Here is a 23,288-nt window from a genome sequence, read left to right on the forward strand (position 1 = left end):
GGTTCCCATCTCCCCAATATGTAGGTATCAGTAGTGAGTGGGGACTCTTCTCCCCAATATGTAGGTGTCAGTAGTGAGTGGTGTACCCATCTCCCCAATATGTAGGTGTCAGTAGTGAGTGGCGTACCCATCTCCCCAATATGTAGGTATCAGTAGTGAGTGGTGTACCCATCTTCCCAATATGTAGGTGTCAGTAGTGAGTGGGGTACCCATCTCCCCTGGATGTAGGTAACAGTAGTGAGTGGGGTACCCAATTCCCCTGGATGTAGGTATCAATAGTGAGTGTTGTTCCTATCTCCCCCGAATGTAGGTGTCAGTAGTGAGTGGGGTACACATCTCCCCTGGAAGTAGGTGTCAGTAGTGAGTGCTGTTCCTGTCCCCCGTGGATGTAGGTTTCAGTAGTGAGTGGTGTACTCATCTTCCCCGGATTTAGGTGTCAGTAGTGAGTGGGGTACCCATCTCGCCTGGATGTAGGTATCAATAGTGAGTGGGGTACCCATCTTCCCCCGATGTAAGTCGCAGTAGTGAGTGGCGTACCCATCTCCCCTGGATGCAGGTGTCAGTAGTGAGTGGGGTACCCATCTTCCCCCGATGTAAGTGGCAGTAGTGAGTGGCGTACCCATCTCCCCTGGATGCAGGTGTGAGTAGTGAGTGGGGTACCCATCTTCCCCGGATGTAAGTGTCAGTAGTGAATGGGGTACCCATCTCCCCCGGATGTTGGTATCAGTAGTGGGTGTTGTTCCTATCTCCCCTGGATGTAGGTGTCAGTAGTGAGTGGGGTACCCACCTCCCCAATATGTAGGTGTCAGTAGTGAGCTGTTTCTATCTCCCCCAGATGTAAGTGTCAGTAGTGAGTGGGGTACCCACCTCCCAAACATGTAGGTGTCAGTAGTGAGTGTTGTTTCTATCCACCCCAGATGTAGGTGTCAGTAGTGAGTGGGGTACCCATCTCCCCCGCATGTTGGTATCAGTAGTGGGTGTTGTCCCTATCTCCCCTGGATGTAGGTGTCAGTAGTGAGTGGGGTACCCATCTCCTCAATATGTAGGTGTCAGTAGTGAGTGTGGTACCCATCTCCCCTATATGTAGGTGTCAGTAGTGAGTGTGGTACCCATCTCCCCAATATGTAGGTGTCAGTAGTGAGTGGGGTACCCCATCTCCCCAATATGTAGGTGTCAGTAGTGAGTGGGGTACCCATCTCCCCAATATGTAGGTATCAGTAGTGAGTGGGGTACCCTTCTCCCCAATATGTAGGTGTCAGTAGTGAGTGGTGTACCCATCTCCCCAATATGTAGGTGTCAGTAGTCAGTGGTACCCATCTCCCAATATGTAGGTATCAGTAGTGAGTGGTGTACCCATCTCCCCAATATGTAGGTGTCAGTAGTGAGTGGGGTACCCATCTCCCCTGGATGTAGGTAACAGTAGTGAGTGGGGTACCAATTCCCCTGGATGTAGGTATCAATAGTGAGTGTTGTTCCTATCTCCCCCGAATGTAGGTGTCAGTAGTGAGTGAGGTACCCATCTCCCCTGGATGTAAGTGTCAGTAGTGAGTGTTGTTCCTGTCTCCCCTTGATGTAGGTATCAGTAGTGAGTGTTGTTCCTATCTCCCCCGGATGTAGGTGTCAGTAGTGAGTGGGGTACCCATCTCCCTCAGATGTGTCAGTAGTGAGTGGGGTACCCATCTCCCCCGGATGTAGGTGTCAGTAGTGAGTGTTGTTCCTATCTCCCCCTTGATGTAGTTGTCAGTATTGAGTGTTGTTCCTGTCTCCCCTGGATGTAGGTGTCAGTAGTGAGTGGGGTACCCATCTCTCCTGGATGTATGTGTCAGTAGTGAGTGTTGTTCCTATCTCCCCCGGATGTAGGTGTCAGTAGTGAGTGTTGTTCCTATCTTCCTACGATGTAGGTGTCAGTAGTGAGTGGGGTACCCATCTCCCCCGGATGTAGGTATCAGTAGTGAGTGGGGTACCCATCTCTCCTGGATGTAGGTGTCAGTAGTGAGTGTTGTTCCTATCTTCCTACGATGTAGGTGTCAGTAGTGAGTGGGGTACCCATCTCCCCCGGATGTAGGTGTCAGTAGTGAGTGGGGTACCCATCTCTCCTGGATGTAGGTGTCAGTAGTGAGTGTTGTTCCTATCTCCCCCGGATGTAGGTGTCAGTAGTGAGTGTTGTTCCTATCTTCCTCCGATGTAGGTGTCAGTAGTTAGTGGGGTACCCATCTCCCTTGAATGTAGGTATCAGTAGTGAGTGTTGTTCCTATCTCCCCCGGATGTAGGTACCAGTAGTGAGTGGAGTACCCATTTCCCCAATATGTAGGTATCAGTAGTGAGTGTTGTTCCTATCTTCCCGGATGTAGGTATCAGTAGTGAGTGGTGTACCCATCTCCCCAATATGTAAGTATCAGTAGTGAGTGGGGTACACATCTCCCCTGGATGTAGGTGTCAGTAGTGCGTGGGGTACCCGTCTCCTCTGGATGTAGGTGTCAGTAGTGAGTGGGGTACCCATCTTCCCCCGATGTAAGTGGCAGTAGTGAGTGGCGTACCCATCTCCCCTGGATGCAGGTGTGAGTAGTGAGTGGGGTACCCATCTTCCCCGGATGTAAGTGTCAGTAGTGAATGGGGTACCCATCTCCCCCGGATGTTGGTATCAGTAGTGGGTGTTGTTCCTATCTCCCCTGGATGTAGGTGTCAGTAGTGAGTGGGGTACCCACCTCCCCAATATGTAGGTGTCAGTAGTGAGCTGTTTCTATCTCCCCCAGATGTAAGTGTCAGTAGTGAGTGGGGTACCCACCTCCCAAATATGTAGGTGTCAGTAGTGAGTGTTGTTTCTATCCACCCCAGATGTAGGTGTCAGTAGTGAGTGGGGTACCCATCTCCCCCGGATGTTGGTATCAGTAGTGGGTGTTGTCCCTATCTCCCCTGGATGTAGGTGTCAGTAGTGAGTGGGGTACCCATCTCCTCAATATGTAGGTGTCAGTAGTGAGTGGGGTACCCATCTCCTCAATATGTAGGTGTCAGTAGTGAGTGTGGTACCCATCTCCCCTATATGTAGGTGTCAGTAGTCAGTGGGGTACCCATCTCCCCAATATGTAGGTGTCAGTAGTGAGTGGGGTACCCCATCTCCCCAATATGTAGGTGTCAGTAGTGAGTGGGGTTCCCATCTCCCCAATATGTAGGTATCAGTAGTGAGTGGGGTACCCTTCTCCCCAATATGTAGGTGTCAGTAGTGAGTGGTGTACCCATCTCCCCAATATGTAGGTGTCAGTAGTGAGTGGCGTACCCATCTCCCCAATATGTAGGTATCAGTAGTGAGTGGTGTACCCATCTCCCCAATATGTAGGTGTCAGTAGTGAGTGGGGTATCCATCTCCCCTGGATGTAGGTAACAGTAGTGAGTGGGGTACCCAATTCCCCTGGATGTAGGTATCAATAGTGAGTGTTGTTCCTATCTCCCCCGAATGTAGGTGTCAGTAGTGAGTGAGGTACCCATCTCCCCTGGATGTAAGTGTCAGTAGTGAGTGTTGTTCCTGTCTCCCCTTGATGTAGGTATCAGTAGTGAGTGTTGTTCCTGTCTCCCCTTGATGTAGGTATCAGTAGTGAGTGGGGTACCCATCTCCCCTGGATGTAGGTATCATTAGTGAGTGTTGTTCCTATCTGCAACGGATGTAGGTGTCAGTAGTGAGTGGTGTACCCATCTTCCCCTGATGTAAGTGTCAGTAGTGAGAGGGGTACCCATCTCCCCTGTATGTAGGTGTCAGTAGTGAGTGTTGTTCCTATCTCCCCCGGATGTAGGTGTCAGTAGTGAGTGGGGTACCCATCTCCCTCAGATGTGTCAGTAGTGAGTGGGGTACCCATCTCCCCCGGATGTAGGTGTCAGTAGTGAGTGTTGTTCCTATCTCCCCCTTGATGTAGTTGTCAGTATTGAGTGTTGTTCCTGTCTCCCCTGGATGTAGGTGTCAGTAGTGAGTGGGGTACCCATCTCTCCTGGATGTATGTGTCAGTAGTGAGTGTTGTTCCTATCTCCCCCGGATGTAGGTGTCAGTAGTGAGTGTTGTTCCTATCTTCCTACGATGTAGGTGTCAGTAGTGAGTGGGGTACCCATCTCCCCCGGATGTAGGTGTCAGTAGTGAGTGTTGTTCCTATCTCCCCCTGGATGTAGTTGTCAGTAGTGAGTGTTGTTCCTATCTCCCCTGGATGTAGGTGTCAGTAGTGAGTGGGGTACCCATCTCTCCTGGATGTAGGTGTCAGTAGTGAGTGTTGTTCCTATCTCCCCCGGATGTAGGTGTCAGTAGTGAGTGTTGTTCCTATCTTCCTCCGATGTAGGTGTCAGTAGTTAGTGGGGTACCCATCTCCCTTGAATGTAGGTATCAGTAGTGAGTGTTGTTCCTATCTCCCCCGGATGTAGGTATCAGTAGTGAGTGGAGTACCCATTTCCCCAATATGTAGGTATCAGTAGTGAGTGTTGTTCCTATCTTCCCGGATGTAGGTATCAGTAGTGAGTGGTGTACCCATCTCCCCAATATGTAAGTATCAGTAGTGAGTGGGGTACACATCTCCCCTGGATGTAGGTGTCAGTAGTGCGTGGGGTACCCGTCTCCTCTGGATGTAGGTGTCAGTAGTGCATGGGGTACCCGTCTCCTCTGGATGTAGGTGTCAGTAGTGCATGGGGTACCCATCTCCCCTGGATGTAGGTGTCAGTAGTGCATGGGGTACCCGTCTCCTCTGGATGTACAAGTTTACAGCTTAACTGCAATTGTGATTGCTGGTACAGGACAGGTATATGTCTTACCTTGTGCAGGCTGGATGGCAGTGTGCTGTTAACTACTGACTGTGATGGCATCTCAACTTGGCGGGTATGTGACTAATCGACATTGATAATCTGGCCGAAGAACGGAGTGAGTGAGTTTAGTTTTACACCTATTTAGCAATATTCCAGCAATATCACGGCAAGGGTACCCCAGAAATGAGCTTCACACATTGTACCCATGTGGGGAATCGCACCCAGGTGTTCGTCGTGACGAGCGATACTTTAACCGCTAGGCTAACCTTCTAGCAACTCACAGGCAGCTTTGGTTATACGGGGTAGTAATGATCAGATTGTGGCTTAGCGCTTTGAGGGTGCCCTTCCGTGGTGTGGAATTCAGCACATTACAAATGTCCTTAATATTGTTATTATCATTACAGATCTGTGACTGCGTGGATCAACATCCACTGACTGTGATGACCCTCGGCTGCTGATTGCCAAGAACAGAAGGACTGTCAACGGCATAAAGAATAAAATGTGTTAAGTGTGATTTCCTACCACCTGATATGAAGAACAAATAAATCATGACAAGTAAACCTGCACCAAAGCCAGTTACACTTATTTTTGGAGTGTACAAGAGGCACCCATTGAAATACAGCTTACTGATGGCCGACATACACATTCTGCCCCCAGACTCAAGCAGTGTGCATAGGATGACCAACAAAGTGCCTAAGGCCACCTAGATTGCTGGAAGCAGCCCTAAAGTGTTGCAGTGATAACTGCCACATAGATTGCTGGAAGCAACCCTCAAGTGTTGCAGAGATGACTGTCATCTAGATTGCTGGAAGCAACCCTCAAGTGTTGTGGCAATGACTGTCACCTAGATTGCTGGAAGCAACCCTCAAGTGTAACAGCAATGACTGCCACCTAGATCGCTGGAAGCAACCCTTAAGTGTTGCAGAAATGACTGTCACCTAGATTGCTGGAAGCAACCCTCAAGTGCTACAGCGATGACTGTCACCTAGATTCCTGGAAGTAACCCTCAAGTGTTACAGCAATGACTGCCACCTAGATTGCTGGAAGCAACCCTCAAGTGCTACAACGATGACTGCCACCCAGGTCGCTGGAAGCAACCCTCAAGTGTTACAGCAATGACTCCCACCTAGATTGCTGGAAGCAATCCTCAAGTGCTACAACGATGACTGTCACCTAGATTGCTGGAAGCAACCCTCAAGTGTTACAGCGATGACTGCTACCTAGATTGCTGGAAGCAACCCTCAAGTGTTACAGCAATGAGTGCCACCTAGATTCCTGGAAGCAACCCTCAAGTGTTACAGCAATGACTGCCACCTAGATTGCTGGAAGCCACCGTGAAGTGTTGCAGCGATAACTGCCACCCAGATTGCTGGAGGCAACCCTCAAGTGCTACAACGATGACTGCTACCTAGATTGCTGGAAGCAACCCTCAAGTGTTGCAGAGATGACTGTCACCTAGATTCCTGGAAGCAACCCTCAAGTGTTGCAGTGATGACTGTCACCTAGATTGCTGGAAGCAACCATCAAGTGTTACAGCAATGACTGCCACCTAGATTGCTGGAAGCAACCCTCAAGTGCTACAATGATGACTACCACCCAGGTCGCTGGAAGCAAAACTCAAGTGTTACAATAATGACTGCCACCTAGATTGCTGGAAGTAACCCTCAAGTGCTACAATGATGACTGCCACCTAGATTGCTGGAAGCAACCCTCAAGTGTTACAGCGATGACTGTCACCTAGATTGCTGGAAGCAACCCTCAAGTGTTACAGCGATGACTGCCACCTAGATTCCTGGAAGCAACCCTCAAGTGTTACAACAATGACTGCCACACAGATTGCTGGAAGCAACCCTCAAGTGTTGCAAAGATGACTGTCACCTACATCGCTGGAAGCAACCCTCAAGTGTTACAGTGAGGACTGTCACCTAGATTCCTGGAAGGAACCCTCAAGTGTTGCAGTGATAACTGCCACCTAGATTGCTGGAAGCAACCCTCAAGTGTTATTGCAATGACTGCCACCTAGATTCCTGGAAGCAATCCTCAAGTGTTGCAGTGATGACTGCCACCTAGATTGCTGGAAGCAACCCTCAAGTGTTATGGCAATGAGTGCACCTAGATTGCGGAAGCAACCCTCAAGTGTTACAGTGCTGACTGCCACCTAGATTACTGGAAGCAACCCTCAAGTGGTGCAGAGATGACTGCCACCTAGATTGCTGGAAGCAACCCTCAAGTGTTGCAGAGATGACTGTCACCTAGATTGCTGGAAGCAACCCTCAAGTGTTATTGCAATGACTGCCACCTAGATTCCTGGAAGCAATCCTCAAGTGTTGCAGTGATGACTGCCACCTAGATTGCTGGAAGCAACCCTCAAGTGTTATGGCAATGAGTGCACCTAGATTGCTGGAAGCAACCCTCAAGTGTTATAGTGCTGACTGCCACCTAGATTACTGGAAGCAACCCTCAAGTGGTGCAGAGATGACTGCCACCTAGATTGCTGGTAGCAACCCTCAAGTGTTGCAGAGATGACTGTCACCTAGATTGCTGGAAGCAACCCTCAAGTATTACAGCAATGATTGTCACCTAGATTGCTGGAAGCAACCCTCAAGTGTTACAGCAATGACTGACACCTAGATTGCTGGAAGCAACCCTCAAGTGTTACAGCGATGACTGCCACCTAGATTGCTGGAAGCAACACTCAAGTGTTACAGCAATGACTGCCAGATAGATTGCTGGAAGCAACATTCAAGTGTTGCAGAGATGACTGTCACCTACATCGCTGGAAGCAACCCTCAAGTGTTGCAGAGATGACTGTCACCTAGACTGCTGGAAGCAACCCTCAAGTGTTGCAGAGATGACTGCCACCTAGATTCCTGGAAGCAACCCTCAAGTGTTACAGCAATGACTGCCACCTAGATCGCTGGAAGCAAACCTCAAGTGTTACAGTGATGACTGCCACCTAGATTCCTGGAAGCAACCCTCAAGTGTTGCAGAGATGACTGTCACCTAGATCGCTGGAAGGATCCCTAAAGTGTTGCAGTGATAACTGCCACCTAAATTGCTGGAAGCAACTCTCAAGTGATACAGCAAAGACTGCCACCTAGATTCCTGGAAGCTACCCTCAAGTGTTGCAGTGATGACTGCTACCTAGATCGCTGGAAGCAACCCTCAAGTGTTACAGCAATGACTGTCACCTAGATTGCTTGAAGCAACCCTCAAGTGTTACAGCAATGACTGCCACCTAGATTGCTGGAAGCAACCCTCAAGTGTTGCCGCGATAACTGCCACCTAGATTCCTGGAAGCAACCCTCAAGTGCTACAACGATGACTGGCACCTAGATTGCTGGAAGCAACCCTCAAGTGTTGCAGAGATGACTGTCACCTATATTCCTGGAAGCGACCCTCAAGTGTTGCAGAGATGACTGTCACCTAGATTGCTGGAGGCAACCCTCAAGTGTTACAGCGATGACTAGCACCTAGATTGCTGGAAGCAACTCTCAAGTGTTGCAGAGATGACTGTCACCTAGATCGCTGGAAGGATCCCTCAAGTGTTGCAGTGATAACTGCCACCTAAATTGCTGGAAGCAACTCTCAAGTGTTATGGCAATGGCTGCCACCTAGATTCCTGGAAGCAACCATCAAGTGTTACAGCGATGACTACCACCTAGATTGCTGGAAGCAACCCTCAAGTGTTGCGGTGATGACTGCCACCTAGATTGCTGGAAGCAACCATCAAGTGTTACAGCGATGACTGCCACCTAGATTGCTGGAAGCTACCCTCAAGTGTTCCAGCAATGACTGCCACCTAGATTGCTGTAACCAACCCTCAAGTGTTGCACCAATGCCTGCCACCAAGATTGCTGGAAGCAACCCTCAAGTGTTGCAGAGATGACTGTCACATAGATTGCTGGAAGCAACCCTCAAGTGTTACAGCAATGACTGTCACCTAGATTGCTGGAAGCAGCCCTCAAGTGTTACAGCAATGACTGTCATCTAGATTCCTGGAAGCCACCCTCAAGTGTTCCCGAGATAACTGCCACCTAGATTGCTGGAAGCAACCCTAAAGTGTTACAGCAATGACTGCCACCTAGATTGCTGGAAGCAACCCTCAAGTGTTGCAGAGATGACTGTCACTGAGATCGCTGGAAGCAACCCTCAAGTGTTACAGTGATGACTGCCACCTAGATTGCTGGAAGCAACCCTCAAGTGTTAAAGCAATGACTGCCACCTAGATTGCTGGAAGCAACCGTCAAGTGCTACAACGATGACTGTCACCTAGATTGCTGGAAGCAACCCTCAAGTGCTACAATGATGACTGCCACCTAGATTGCTGGAAACAACCCCCAAGTGTTGCAGAGATGACTGTCACCTAGATCGCTGGAAGCAACCCTCAAGTGTTACAGTGATGACTGCTACCTAGATTGCTGGAAGTAACCCTCAGGTGTTGCAGAGATGACTGTCACCTAGATTGCTGGAAGCAACCCTCAAGTGTTACAGTGATGACTGCCACCTAGATTGCTGGAAGCAACCCTCAAGTGTTACAGCAATGACTGCCACCTAGATCGCTGGAAGCAACCCTCAAGTGCTACAACGATGACTGTCACCTAGATTGCTGGAAGGAACCCTCAAGTGTTACAGCGATGACTGCCACCTAGATTGCTGGAAGCTGCCCTCAAGTGTTGCAGTGATAACTGCCACCGAGATCGCTGGAAGCAACCCTCAAGTGTTACAGTGATGACTGCCACCTAGATTGCTGGAAGCAACCCTCAAGTGTTAAAGCAATGACTGCCACCTAGATTGCTGGAAGCAACCGTCAAGTGCTACAACGATGACTGCCACCTAGATTGCTGGAAGCAACCCTCAAGTGTTACAGCGATGACTACTACCTAGATTGCTGGAAGCTACCCTCAAGTGGTACAGCAATGACTGCCACCTAGATTTCTGGAAACAACCCTCAAGTGTTGCAGAGATGACTGTCACCTAGATCGCTGGAAGCAACCCTCAAGTGTTACAGTGATGACTGCTACCTAGATTGCTGGAAGTAACCCTCAAGTGTTGCAGAGATGACTGTCACCTAGATTGCTGGAAGCAACCCTCAAGTGTTACAGTGATGACTGCCACTTAGATTGCTGGAAGCAACCCTCAAGTGTTACAGCAATGACTGCCACCTAGATTGCTGGAAGCAACCCTCAAGTGCTACAACGATGACTGTCACCTAGATTACTGGAAGGAACCCTCAAGTGATACAGCGATGACTGCTACCTAGATTGCTGGAAGCTACCCTCAAGTGTTGCAGTGATAACTGCCACCTAGATTGCTGGAAGCAACCCTCAAGTGTTATGGCAATGACTGCCACCTAGATTGCTGGAAGCAACCCTCAAGTGTTACAGCGATGACTGCCACCTAGATTGCGGGAAGCAACCCTCAAGCGTTGCAGAGATGACTGTCACCTAGATTGCTGGAAGCAACCCTCAAGTGTTACAGCAATGACTGCCACCTAGATTGCTGGAAGCAACCCTCATGTGTTGCAAAGATGACTGTCACCTAGATCGCTGGAAGCAACCCTCAAGTGTTACCGTTATGACTGCCACCTAGATTCCTGGAAGCAACCCTCAAGTGTAGCAGTGATGGCTGCCACCTAGATTGCTGGAAGCAACCCTCAAGTGTTATAGCAATGACTGCCACCTAGATCCCTGGAAGCAACCCTCAAGTGTTATAGCAATGACTGCCACCTAGATCCCTGGAAGCAACCCTCAAGTGTTACAGCGATGACTGGTACCTAGATTGCTTGAAGCAACCCTCAAGTGTTACTGTGATGATGGCTCCAAATTTGCCTGTGGCTCAGCAGACAGGTGTTTGACAAAGGTTTAAACTTTTTCTGTTGCTGATTTTCACTTGTGTGAGTGAAGCCAGCTGAAGGTGACAAAGTTTAGTTCTTTCTGATAGTTCAAACTACAAGCATTACAAAATGCTTGAAATGGTGACATTGAAAACCAAAATGTGTAAAACTGAGGAAAGTATTTGTATTGTCTTTGTACAAGTGTTTGTACTATGTTACATTCTCGAGAGAATGAGCAAGTTTAGGTCCAGCTTTTACTGTATTGGTTATATGTTTGTCAAAGAGTTCATTCACATAGCATTCTGCAATCTGTATGGTACAGTGCATTATGAACTGTGAGGACTGCTTAAACTGTGACAGTTCACTGAATACTTACTAGGATGGCAAGAGATTTGAACTGAAGAGAGTGTATTTCATATTTTGTTAAATACAAACAGGACATTACTAACAGTGAATTTGGCACATTTTCTCGTGAAGTTTTGTTACACAGAAAGTCAAATGAAACTAGACATGTGAGCGTGGTGCATGGGATATATGGTGACTGGTGAGCTATGGTATCAACTTGCCATGGTGATTGCTGCTTGTTACAGCCATAATGCCAGAAATGCAGAGGGTAGATAATCTTAAATCAAAAGCTGCTGCTCAGAAATACCATGACAATCACAGTAATTAGACTCTCAAGTTGACACATTCTGTCAACAAAACACACATTTTGACAGGAGACTAACAACTATGACTTTGTCTGACAGTAAGCATATGCTGCATTTTGTACCATATTTGGTGTAATTATGTTTTAAGTTCTAATGTGGTTTTGTAGACAAACACAATAACCGGCCTCACAAGTCGACACATTCTCTCTCAGAAGGGCACATTGTGGAACCTACCTAACAAGTGTCACCTTTCCTGAACTTGCTTGATTTTGTATAACATTAGGTTTAATTAGAATATACAAATACTTTCCATTGACAATCAGCTGTTGTTTGTGTACCTGTAAGGAATCCATTTCATGCACATGGTGATGAAGGGTATGGTATCCATCTCCCTTGTGATGTAGATGTCAGTGGTTGGTGTGGTATCCATCTCTCTTTTGATGTAGATGTCAGTGGTTGGTGTGGTATCCATCTCCCTTGTAGATGTCAGTGGTCGGTGTGGTATCCATCTCCCTTGTGATGTAGATGTCAGTGGTTGGTGTGGTATCCATTTCCCTTTTGATGTAGATGTCAGTGGTTGGTGTGGTATCCATCTCCCTTGTGATGTAGATGCCAGTGGTTGGTGTGGTATTCATCTCCCTTGTGATGTAGATGTCAGTGGTTGGTGTGGTATTCATCTCCCTTGTGATGTAGATGTCAGTGGTCGGTGTGGTATCCATCTCCCTTGTGATGTAGATGTCAGTGGTCGGTGTGGTATCCATCTCCCTTGTGATGTAGATGTCAGTGGTCGGTGTGGTATCCATCTCCCTTGTGATGTAGATGTCAGTGGTCGGTGTGGTATCCACCTCCCTTGTGATGTAGATGTCAGTGGTTGGTGTGGTATCCATTTCCCTTGTAGATGTAGATGTCAGTGGTTGGTGTGGTATCCATCTCCCTTGTGATGTAGATGTCAGTGGTTGATTGTGGTATCCATCTCCCTTGTGATGTGTGATGTGTATCCATCTCCCTTGTGATGTAGATGTCAGTGGTCGGTGTGGTATCCATCTCCCTTGTGATGTAGATGTCAGTGGTTGGTGTGGTATCCATTTCCCTTGTACATGTCAGTGGTCGGTGTGGTATCCATCTCCCTTGTAGATGTCAGTAGTGGGTGTGGTATCCATCTCCCTTGTAGATGTCAGTAATGGGTGTGGTATCCATCTCCATTGTAGATGTCAGTGGTTGGTGTGGTATCCATCTCCCTTGTAGATGTCAGTGGTTGGTGTGGTATCCATTGGCAGACATCTCCACTGGTCAGCTGGTTACAGGTGTTGATGAAGAGTGTAGTATCCATCTCCCTTGTAGATGTCAGTGGTCAGTGTGGTATCTATTGGCAGACATCTCCACTGATCAATGGTTACAGGTGTTGATGAAGGGTGTGGTACATCTCCCTTGTAGATGTCAGTAGTCGTTGTGGTATCCATTGGCAGACATCTCCACTGATAGACCCGTTAAAGATGTGAATGTGACGTGTAGGGCAAACATGTCCACTGTTTAGCTGGATGCTGGCGTGTAATAGGAGGGTATCCACATTAGCCAGTGCCACTTGTCAACAGGATATCTTGAAACAGGTACAGCTTGCTGAGCATCACTGTAAGACAGAAAGAACATGTGGATATTTCCTTGCGACAGGTCCATTCTTCGTGTATTTCTTTCAGTAGCCTGTCGTTCCACCATGAAGACTAAACAGGCCTGGTAACGTGTCAGCAGAACTACTGGCATTTTCGACACTACGTCTTCTGGCAGTTTCAGTATTTCTACTGCCATTCTCTGCATTGCTTGGAGCATTTGCAATGCGTCAGTTTCTGTGATTCTTTTCACCCGCCTTTCCCCATAGCTTAAGAAGGTTTTAACTTTTGCAGGGGCTGTCACTTCTCGGCAACTCAATAACAACAACTTCGCTAAACAGGCCAACTACCCACTTCGAATTCACTTCCTTGAGCGATAGACTGGTTGCGTTTTCATAAATGTTTTTGTAATTGTCATGGAACCAAAACCGTCTATATTCGAAATGACATATTTAATCAAAGATATTTGCGGATTAATTCATAACAGAAAGCTTTCCCCTATAGCATTACCTATAAATATTGGTCAAACTATATACTTCATACTTCTAGACTTACAATATATTTACTTTCTGTTCTTAACCACTTTTTGTAACACATCGCACAAACCCATAGCTGTCATGGCAAAGGCGGTCACGTGATCACGTTCACTCACAAATTCCAAGAAAGCAATCGGAACGTTTGACGTTCACCATACATATCTCATGACGTGATAGCGCTGATTATTGTTTATGCATTCTGAACCAATCGCCCCTTTCCGTAAACTGTTGAGGCTGCACGTAGACATCCTCACTGTCACCAACAGTGCTGGCCTGCTCGCCTCCTCGTCTCAGTGTTTTTGACACACATATACTAAGAGAAAAAAATAAGGGATCGCATAAAATTTCAGATTTTAATCACATCAAACATAACAGACTTGATTCACTGTTTTCGGTTTAAATAAAGAAAATGCTCTCGCCACCGTCTGGCAAAGTCTGGACATACTTAGTGTCCTCATTGTATATTTATACAGATCAGAGAATTGATGCGCTTCTTTATTTTTTCCCCCTTCCATTTATATCTGTATGCTCTGAAAAGTGACCGGTGTGTGAGAATTGCACTCTTGCGGGACTGGATCTAACTACGTATTTAAAATTACACAGAAATGTAGAATATTTCATATCCTAACCGCTGGTGTGAGTTTGATTACAAATAATTTAGTGGTTTGAAAAATAGACACTTGTAAGTATTTATGTTAGACAGTACTGCTGTTAAAATTGTAAAGGAAGCCAAATTCAGGGGTAATATTTTCCATCATCATTTTGCCCTTCGGCCGTCATGTAACCTATATTTAAAGAACAAATGCCAGAAGGCTCTATATATCTTACAAGTTGTTTCAAATTTAAAGTACATAGAGGCCATCAGAAACCCCACCTCCAACTTTAAAGAGCATTTCTAAACAGTTAGAAGTGTAATAATTGTCATGCGAATTTCCCCCAGTTTAAATGCTATCTCATCCCAATTGAATAGACAGATGCTCATGCAGTAGATCACTTTATTGCCTGGTCCAGACTCGATTAGGCGCCATTTAAATGGAATATTGATGATTGCGGCGTTGAAAATATCCCAAACACAGGATGGCTGTGTCAGCTATTTCGTCATTGACCATCCAGCAGCTCGGTAATTCAATCATGTGCAGCGTCAAAACTACACACAATAAATGTCTATGAACATCATAAATACAGGCACCCGTGAAGGGCCACTTCCTCGTGGTGGGTGCTGGGTCACGCTAAGAGCCCTTCAACCCCCCGTTGTGGACCCGGGGGGATATTTGGTCCACCAACCCGTTTGCCGTGGGTTGCGCCCCTGTGTCGTTGGAGGACGGGAGGCTGGTGGTTGAGGGCACTGGTTCCAGGAACAGTGTTCCTTTGCCCAACACACCACTTCGCCCCTTACTTCACCTAGACGGGTGGTAGAACTGGCCCGGTTCTATCAATCGGCTGGTCATGCTAAGCCCTGTACATGTAAATTTTGCTGTACAAATTTTGAAAATTATTTAGAATCATTTTGTCAGGTGTCTCGGCTCTATAATATTATATTTGTATTTTGACTGTACAACTCCAATTTAATATGTTGCCTAGAGTCCTATGTCCAGAAGGCAGTGGCTCATGGGCCAATCTGGTGGAATAATTACTTGTTGATTATTCTGCTTGAGTATATCATCCGGGTATCCTTGGTGCTGCAAGTTGGAAATCCACTTGCGATCAGCATTGTCTTTATGATACTCCGTGGGGGGTGGGGAGCTCGGATGACGAATCAAAATAAACTCAACATGGCTTACGAAACCCCTAACAAAAAAACGAAGCGTCCACTCGATACTGATGACGACGAACAGCGACCCTCAAAATCCGTTGATTACTGGCCACGTTTCGTTCTTGAGACTCTTGATAAAACTCCATTGATGCTAAATCCGTTTGCAGTATCAAAAGGTATCCAAGGCATAGCAGGTGAAATGAAAAACGTTAAATGCTTGCGTACAGGAGCTCTGTTGCTCGAGTGTCACAGAAAGCAGCAAGCAACTAACCTGCTGTCCACACAGCTGTTTGTTGGAGTTCCGGTTATGGTCTCTGCACACAGAACACTTAACACCAGTAAGGGTATTGTACGAGACCGAGATCGTCTCTTTGCAGATATGACGGAAATTGACATTGTCACGGAGATGAAAGATCAAGGAATCCTTTATGTGAAAAGGTTTACAACCCGTAAAAATAATGAAACTGTGCAAACCAATACATATCTCTTTTCTTTCTCTGCCCCGAATCCTCCACCATCAGTCAAGGCAGGTTACTGCAATGTAAAAGTTGATGTGTACATCCCAAGTCCTCTGCGGTGTTTCAAATGTCAGAAATACGGACACGGTGTTAGTACTTGCACATTGTCTGTTGTGTGTGCTCACTGTGGTGAGAAGACGCATACAACAGAAGATTGTGTCAGTACCTTTAAGAAGTGTACCAATTGTGCAGGTGATCACTCATCGTTCTCAAAGGATTGTCCAATTTGGAAACAGCAGATGGAGATAAATAAGATCAAGTTTACTCAAAATATCAGTTTTGCTGATGCCAAAAAGCTTGTCTTGAGATCGGAAATTCAGGAAACTTATGCTTCCAAAGCCAAAACATCTTCAGACAGAGCCCCATCAGTAACTACATCATCTGTCAGCTGTCAGACGAACTTTACTTGGATAAAAACAGATTCTCCGAAGACTTTGTCACCTGCAATATCTACACAAACTGCACATACACTTCCTGACACACCCCAACTCCAATCAGAACCATCTTATGACCGTGACACATCTTCTCAGTCGAATCAAAGGTCTAAATTAACGTCAAACGTTCAACAAATAGTTAAAACCAAATAGTTAAAAACAAAGGCAAACCAAAGCCAGATGCTTTGAAGAAACAAAGTGGCAGAGCCCCAAAAGGGGCAGATGATAAAATCAAATTGTTTAACAAATACGGATCACTTGAGGACATGGACGTGTCCGAAAACGTCCATTCTAGGGCACATAGCTTGTCGCCCTCGAAAACGGTGCGGGGTAGATCCCCAATTAATCCGCCTAAAAGATAGGTCTATCTAAACATATTGTGCAGTGGAACTGTAGAGGACTCCGGACAAATTTTAATGAAATACAGCTATTAATCCAGGATTTAACACCATCAGCGTTCTGTCTGCAAGAGACGTATCTGAAACAGACAGATAATTTTAACTTACGTCAGTTTGAAGCCTATAATTATTTTTCCCCTCCAGGTGATAGAGCCACTGGAGGTTCTACTATCCTTATACGACAGAATGTAATTCACAGCCCTGTTACTCTTAACACTAATCTCCAAGCTGTTGCAGTGCGACTTACTCTGGGTGTAGCATTTACGTTATGCTCTCTGTATATTCCGCCGTCATCGACACTTCATCTGACTGATCTTCAATCACTCTATGATCAACTCCCGAAGCCATATGTTATCATGGGTGACCTTAACGGTCACAATCCACTCTGGGGCAGTACTAACATTAATACTAAAGGTAAAATAATTGAAGACTTCATTTCCAATAATGACCTGTGCATATTTAATGATGATTCAAGCACCTATCTGCATCCTGCAACTGGCACTTATTCTTCTTTGGATTTATCTGTTGCAGATTCTAACCTCCTGAATGAATTTGATTGGTCTGTTCATAATGACCTTTGTGGAAGTGACCACTTCCCAACTATCCTTTCAGAAATAACTCCATCTGATTCTCCTTCGTACACAAGATGGAACTTTTCGAAGGCTAACTGGTCTTCATTTCAAACTAACTGTAAATCGAAACTGCGACCTGATTGTTTCAGTGATATAACTGATCCCATTCAAACCTTTTCTGATGTTTTAAATGAAATAGCTGATGAGTGTATACCAAGGTCCTCTACGATTCCACATGTACGAAAACCATGGTTTAATACAGATTGTAGACAAGCCAGAAAAGCGAGGAAAAAGGCCGAGCTTTATTTCCGCCATCATCCAACTGTCCATAACTTAAATAAATTTAAAATACTCAATGCAAAGGCGCGTCGTACCTTTAAACAATTCAAACGACAATCTTGGAGAAATTATGTCTCCAAAATTAATTCGCGCACGCCAATGTCTAAGGTTTGGAACATGGTTCAGCGAATAAAAGGCAAAGGTTCAAAATCAGCTGTACACCATCTTAAAGATGGTGATAACTTGATAACTGATAAAACTGACATTGCAAATAAAATTGGCGAAACCCTTGCCAAAAATTCATCATCGGCAAATTATGTCCCTGAGTTTCAGAGATATCAGAAACAACAGGAAAAGACAAAACTTAATTTCGAATCAAATAACGGTGAAGATTATAATGAAGTGTTTTCATTACATGAGCTACATACTGCTCTTGAGCAAGCTCATGACACTGCAGCGGGTGATGACAATATACATTACCAGCTACTGAAACACTTACCGGAACCATGTCTGATGACACTTTTAGATATATTTGACAAAATATGGACGTCTGGAGAATTTCCTCCTTCGTGGCGTAATGCCATTGTAGTCCCAATACCAAAACCTGGCAAGGATCATACAGATCCGTCTAATTACAGACCGATCTCTCTAACTAGCTGTGTTTGTAAAACCATGGAACGTATGGTGAATAATAGACTAACTTGGTATCTTGAAACCAATAACCTTATAACCAATATTCAATGTGGTTTCAGGAAAAATCGTAGTACCATTGATCATTTGGTACGCTTGGAATCCTTTGTTAAGAATGCTATAGTAAGTAAACAACATGCTGTATCAATTTTCTTTGATCTTGAGAAAGCTTATGATACGACCTGGAAGCATGGCATTTTGAGGGATTTACATGACTTTGGTTTGAGAGGCCGTTTGCCTCTTTTTATATCACGTTTTTTTGAAAGACAGACAATTTCAAGTCCGAGTGGGTTCAACCCTGTCTGATCATTACAATCAGGACCAGGGTGTCCCTCAAGGCAGTATTTTGTCTGTCACTTTATTTAGTATCAAGATTAACAGTTTATCCAAGGTTTTAGACGATTCCATTGATGGATCACTTTTTGTGGATGATTTTAACATTTCTTGTCGTGGTAAAAATATGCATACTATTGAACGGCAATTGCAGTTGTGTTTAAATAAAATAAATAAATGGTGTCTTGAAAACGGTTTTAAATTTTCCAAATCCAAAACTAATTGTCTACACTTTTGTAGAAAATATAAACCGCATAAAGATCCAGAACTATCTTTAAATGGCACTCCCATCAAAGTTGTTAAGGAGGCCAAATTCTTGGGTCTAATTTTCGACTCCCATTTAACATTTTTGCCGCATATTAAATCACTTAAAGCCAAATGCCTGAAGGCTCTCGATTTGTTGAAAGTTGTTTCCAACTCAAAGTGGGGAGGGGATCAAGCTACCCTGCTCCACCTATATCGATCATTGGTCCGCTCGAAGCTTGATTATGGCTCCATCGTATATGGTGGAGCCTGCAAAAGCAACTTAAAACTTCTTGATTCTGTCCACCACCAAGGCCTAAGACTTTGTCTTGGGTCCTTTAGAACCTCTCCTATTGATAGTCTATATGTTGAAGCAGATGAGCCTTCTCTTACACAACGTCGGATAAAATTATCCTTACAATACATTACTAAACTATATTCTAGCGAGTCTAACCCTGCATTTAACTGTGTCTTTCATCCCGTCTATGAGGATTTATACAATAAAAAACCTTCTCTTGTTCCGCCTCTTGGGCACAGAATTAAGCCTTTCATTTCTGCAGCCGGCATTGAGCTGGAAAATATAGCTCCTTCCCGTCTTCTTTCTTCTCCTCCTTGGCAACTGGTGAGGCCTGAAGTTGACCTAACTCTGACAAAGTTTAAGAAATCTCAAACTAATGAATTACAATATAAACAAGAATATAATCAATTAAAAAAATAAATATAATACATACAAATCCTTATTTACAGATGGGTCCAAGGATGGTGGCGCGGTGGCATGTGCCACTGTCATTGGATCCCGAACAATCTCCTCTCGTTTACCAGATAACAGCTCTATTTTTACAGCTGAAGCAAACGCCATATTAACAGCCTTAAAATATATTAAAAAAAACACACTAAATATCGACAATATATCATCTTTTCTGACTCTCTTTCTTGCCTTCAGGCTATTAAAAATATTTCTTGTAAACATCCACTTTTATTAGAAATTATTGAATTATATAATGAGCTTGCTACTGGCCAATGCGACATCGTCTTTTGTTGGTTACCCAGCCACGTTGGCATTTCTGGGAATACAATGGCCGATCTTGCTGCTAAGGCAGCACTCAACAAATCTGTGACACCACTTCTTATTCCTTACTCTGATTACAAAGCTGTTATAAGATCTTATATCCGTGATCTGATGCAAAAGAAGTGGGACACCCAAGTAGGTATTAATAAATTACATGCAATAAAACCCTACATTGGTTACACCTACTTGGGTTGTCAGTCCAGATTTGAGGAGGTCATTATGCGACGATGTCGCATTGGCCATACCAGATATACTCATGAATATTTATTGAAAGGCGAAGATCCTCCGTTTTGTATCCCTTGTGATGAAAAGGATCACAGTCAAGCATGTCTTGCTTGACTGCATTGAATATTCCATCACAAGGGATATCTATTTCACATCCAAAACACTGAAGGATCTTTTTAATAATGTTAGTTCTCGTTTAATTCTTGCATTTTTAAAAAAACTAGATTTGTTGACTGATTTGTAAATAGGTATATATTTTATTATTGGTAGTTTAGATTAGCAACTGAGATTGTTAGTGGCTGTACCCTCAAAGGGGGTTGACGTAGCGTAAAATTATTGTCCTCCTGAGGGGGGTGCGTAAGTCCCAAAACTTTCAAAGTCAATTTAAGTGTACCTGCTTTTTAATCGTAGAATAAGTGTGTTTTTAATTTATGGCTAGATTTCTCTTCTGTCGCCAATGGCTGAAGGGATGGTGTAAATCCAACTAGGGTCCATGCAGGTAGCAAAGGCACTGTAAGTCCCCATGGTCTCTAGTATGGTGATCTACCTTCAGTTGTTGGCGATCTATAGCCCATTTTTACATTGTATTGTCTTCTTTAATTGGAATTTTTTAGCTTTTTTCGCTAGTTTTATATTAATAGCTGTGATTATCTAGTATTTTTACTGTCCTTCGTCGGCAGGTTTTTTATAATATACATATATTTCATTCTAATATCGCATGTTCTCGTCACGATATGGCTGAAATATTGCCGATGTGACGATAAATATTAACTCACTCACTCACTCACTCATAAATACAGCCTTTCAAAATGTCATAATTTGTTCACAGACTATCACTTACTTGACAGCAAATAATCCATGTCTGTTTTTCTTGTGCTAGTTTGGGTCCGGGCACATGTAAACCTCGTTGCACCAGCAGCACGGGTATATTGCTTTCTTCTAAATGTATTTTAATTTTCAGTTCATATACATATCCACATGTCAGTCTAATTTGTTTTTGAACGAATGCGGCAGTGTGACGGTGCATTTTACCCAATTATTCCTGAAACTATCCTTATCAACATTACATTTTATACCATTAAAATACGAGCTATAGACTAGCAGCAACGAAGGCTATCCCAACCACTGGGAATCGGTGACCCACTCTGTGTGTGGAAATACTCACTATCAAGATACAAAAGAATAAACAAACAAACATGATCATTCATACATCTATATGTGTTGATGGTCCCAGACGGTGTCTACAGACATTTTGTTGACAGTAACATATGTTATATTTGGGATTACACTTTCTTAGTAAAGTACAAATTCTAGTACTTTTTGAGTTTAGCCCCATCTAAATTAACATGTGTCAATACAAATGATCCATGCACACTTAAAAGTGAACTGTCTGATATTGTAGTGCTGCATTTGTTTCAAATGAGGTATAGTTAAAGAGCTTCAAGTAACCTGGAGCGTCGAATGGGAGAGCATGTTTAACAAGACGACCATGTCTGAGAATGTGTAGGATATATCCCTGTCACACACCCAAACCGGATCAAGCGGTACTTTATTAGTAAAAAGCGAATGAAGATAATTGGTGCTATGCTTTGAGCATCTGTAATATTGTTATGTTTTACAGATTAAAAATATATTAGGCAGCAGACAGGCTTCGGATGATCCTATTATTGTTGAATCGTGCATTCACATTTTAATATCACAACTAATCTTTTCTACAATTTGTTAATTTCTCAGACTACTCCTCAATCGATCTGGAAATCCACCAGCGACGACAACACTTTAGAATTGGAACTGGATCACTCACAAGGTAATGTATGAATATACTCGACAGTCCGGCTTAATTATCAATCGAATCAGTTGTTTAACCTTAAAATTCTAATCATGGCATATGTGCTATGTCATGTTGATTCATGTGCACTAGTCCATAATAGTTCTGACAGGGTTGGCTTCATAACATGACGTTTCAGAAGTGATAGAAGAATATCATATTTAGATTTTCTACTTAGATTTGTTTTCAGGTTTACATAGTTTCCTCAAGAAGGTTTATGTTCACCATATTACCCCTTTGAATCACTAAAGTATTTATCGTTTCAGGGCAAGTCACTACTTCTCTGGTCTTAATCGTACTGGCGGTGATTGGGGTGATCATCGGGATACCGATCACCATATATAGGAAAAGGACGCAGTCGAAATCAACACAGAGAAGCGAGTCAACATCAGTTCATGGCAAAAGGTGGAGCGTCGCATGAACAAGTTCCTGAGTGCAAATAACGAAGAAACCTCCCATGCTACATCTCCGACCTGGATTGACGATGCCATTGAAGAAACCTCACAACCAACGCCGTCATGTTCGTCACAGGCAGTCACACAACCGCATTCACAGGTGGTTCAAGCACAGGTGCACTACAACACAGACAAAAGAAGTTCCTTGAGGTATCTGCAGTCTCTTACCCCACCATCAAGTGACTGAGCTATTCAGTTAGCATGTACGCGTGAGGTTAATTAAAGTTGAAACACTTTCCATCACGAACAGTGTTTGTCATATATTTGACATGAATTTTGTTGATTCTGAAGAGTCATGTTCCTCTCTCGCACCCCATGGTTTCAGAGCAATTGAGATACAGTGTGGAATAACGACACTTTTGTGTTTGGCACACATTCAGTGAATGGTTATGACATTGTAACATGCAAGTGACATTGAACTTCGGTAAACCAGTTCCCTACGATGAGTACTAGTAGTTGAACATTCGCAGTTTAGAAACATCAACAACAAAAATAAAAACTTTTCATTATTATTTATTTACATTATTTTATCTGTTTCCAACAAGATGATTAATCCACAACATTGTCTCTATACACTTAGGTGTTAAGTGGGTACCCGTGAGGACGAAATGGAATCTGTGGGAATTACTCTCTCGGAAGTTGAGATTGTAGAAATGAGTAGCTGGTGTCCAATGAGCAGGGGTAATAGAACGTATACGTAGAGGGTAGGCTACGGTTTCTTCTCACTTCTTGACTGAAAATAAATACATATAAGTTTAACACTAAGAGTCACAAGTTCCAACTGAGGAGTACAAATTCAACTAAGAAGAAATCAATTTTTAAATTTGTAATGACACAAAATAAATATAATCGATGAAGTAGTTCCACATCTTGAAATAATTAACATATACTACCGTAGTTATTCTACAATTTTGAAACTCTCTTCGAAATTTCCAGACATAAATTTAAAAGAAACTGTTGGAAGTTCTAAATCAGTTTAATTTCAAAGTGGCAAGGATCAACTTACGTCGCTCATATGGAGTTGGTCTGTCTATGCTCCTGGCAACCGGATTGATCCGACCTGACGATGTTGCGTAAAACCTTCCCTGTTCC

Source organism: Haliotis rubra, unplaced genomic scaffold (genome assembly GCF_003918875.1).
Source record: "Haliotis rubra isolate DU_JTF1 unplaced genomic scaffold, ASM391887v1 Scf435, whole genome shotgun sequence".
In the NCBI taxonomy this organism is placed as follows: Eukaryota; Metazoa; Mollusca; class Gastropoda; order Lepetellida; family Haliotidae; genus Haliotis; species Haliotis rubra.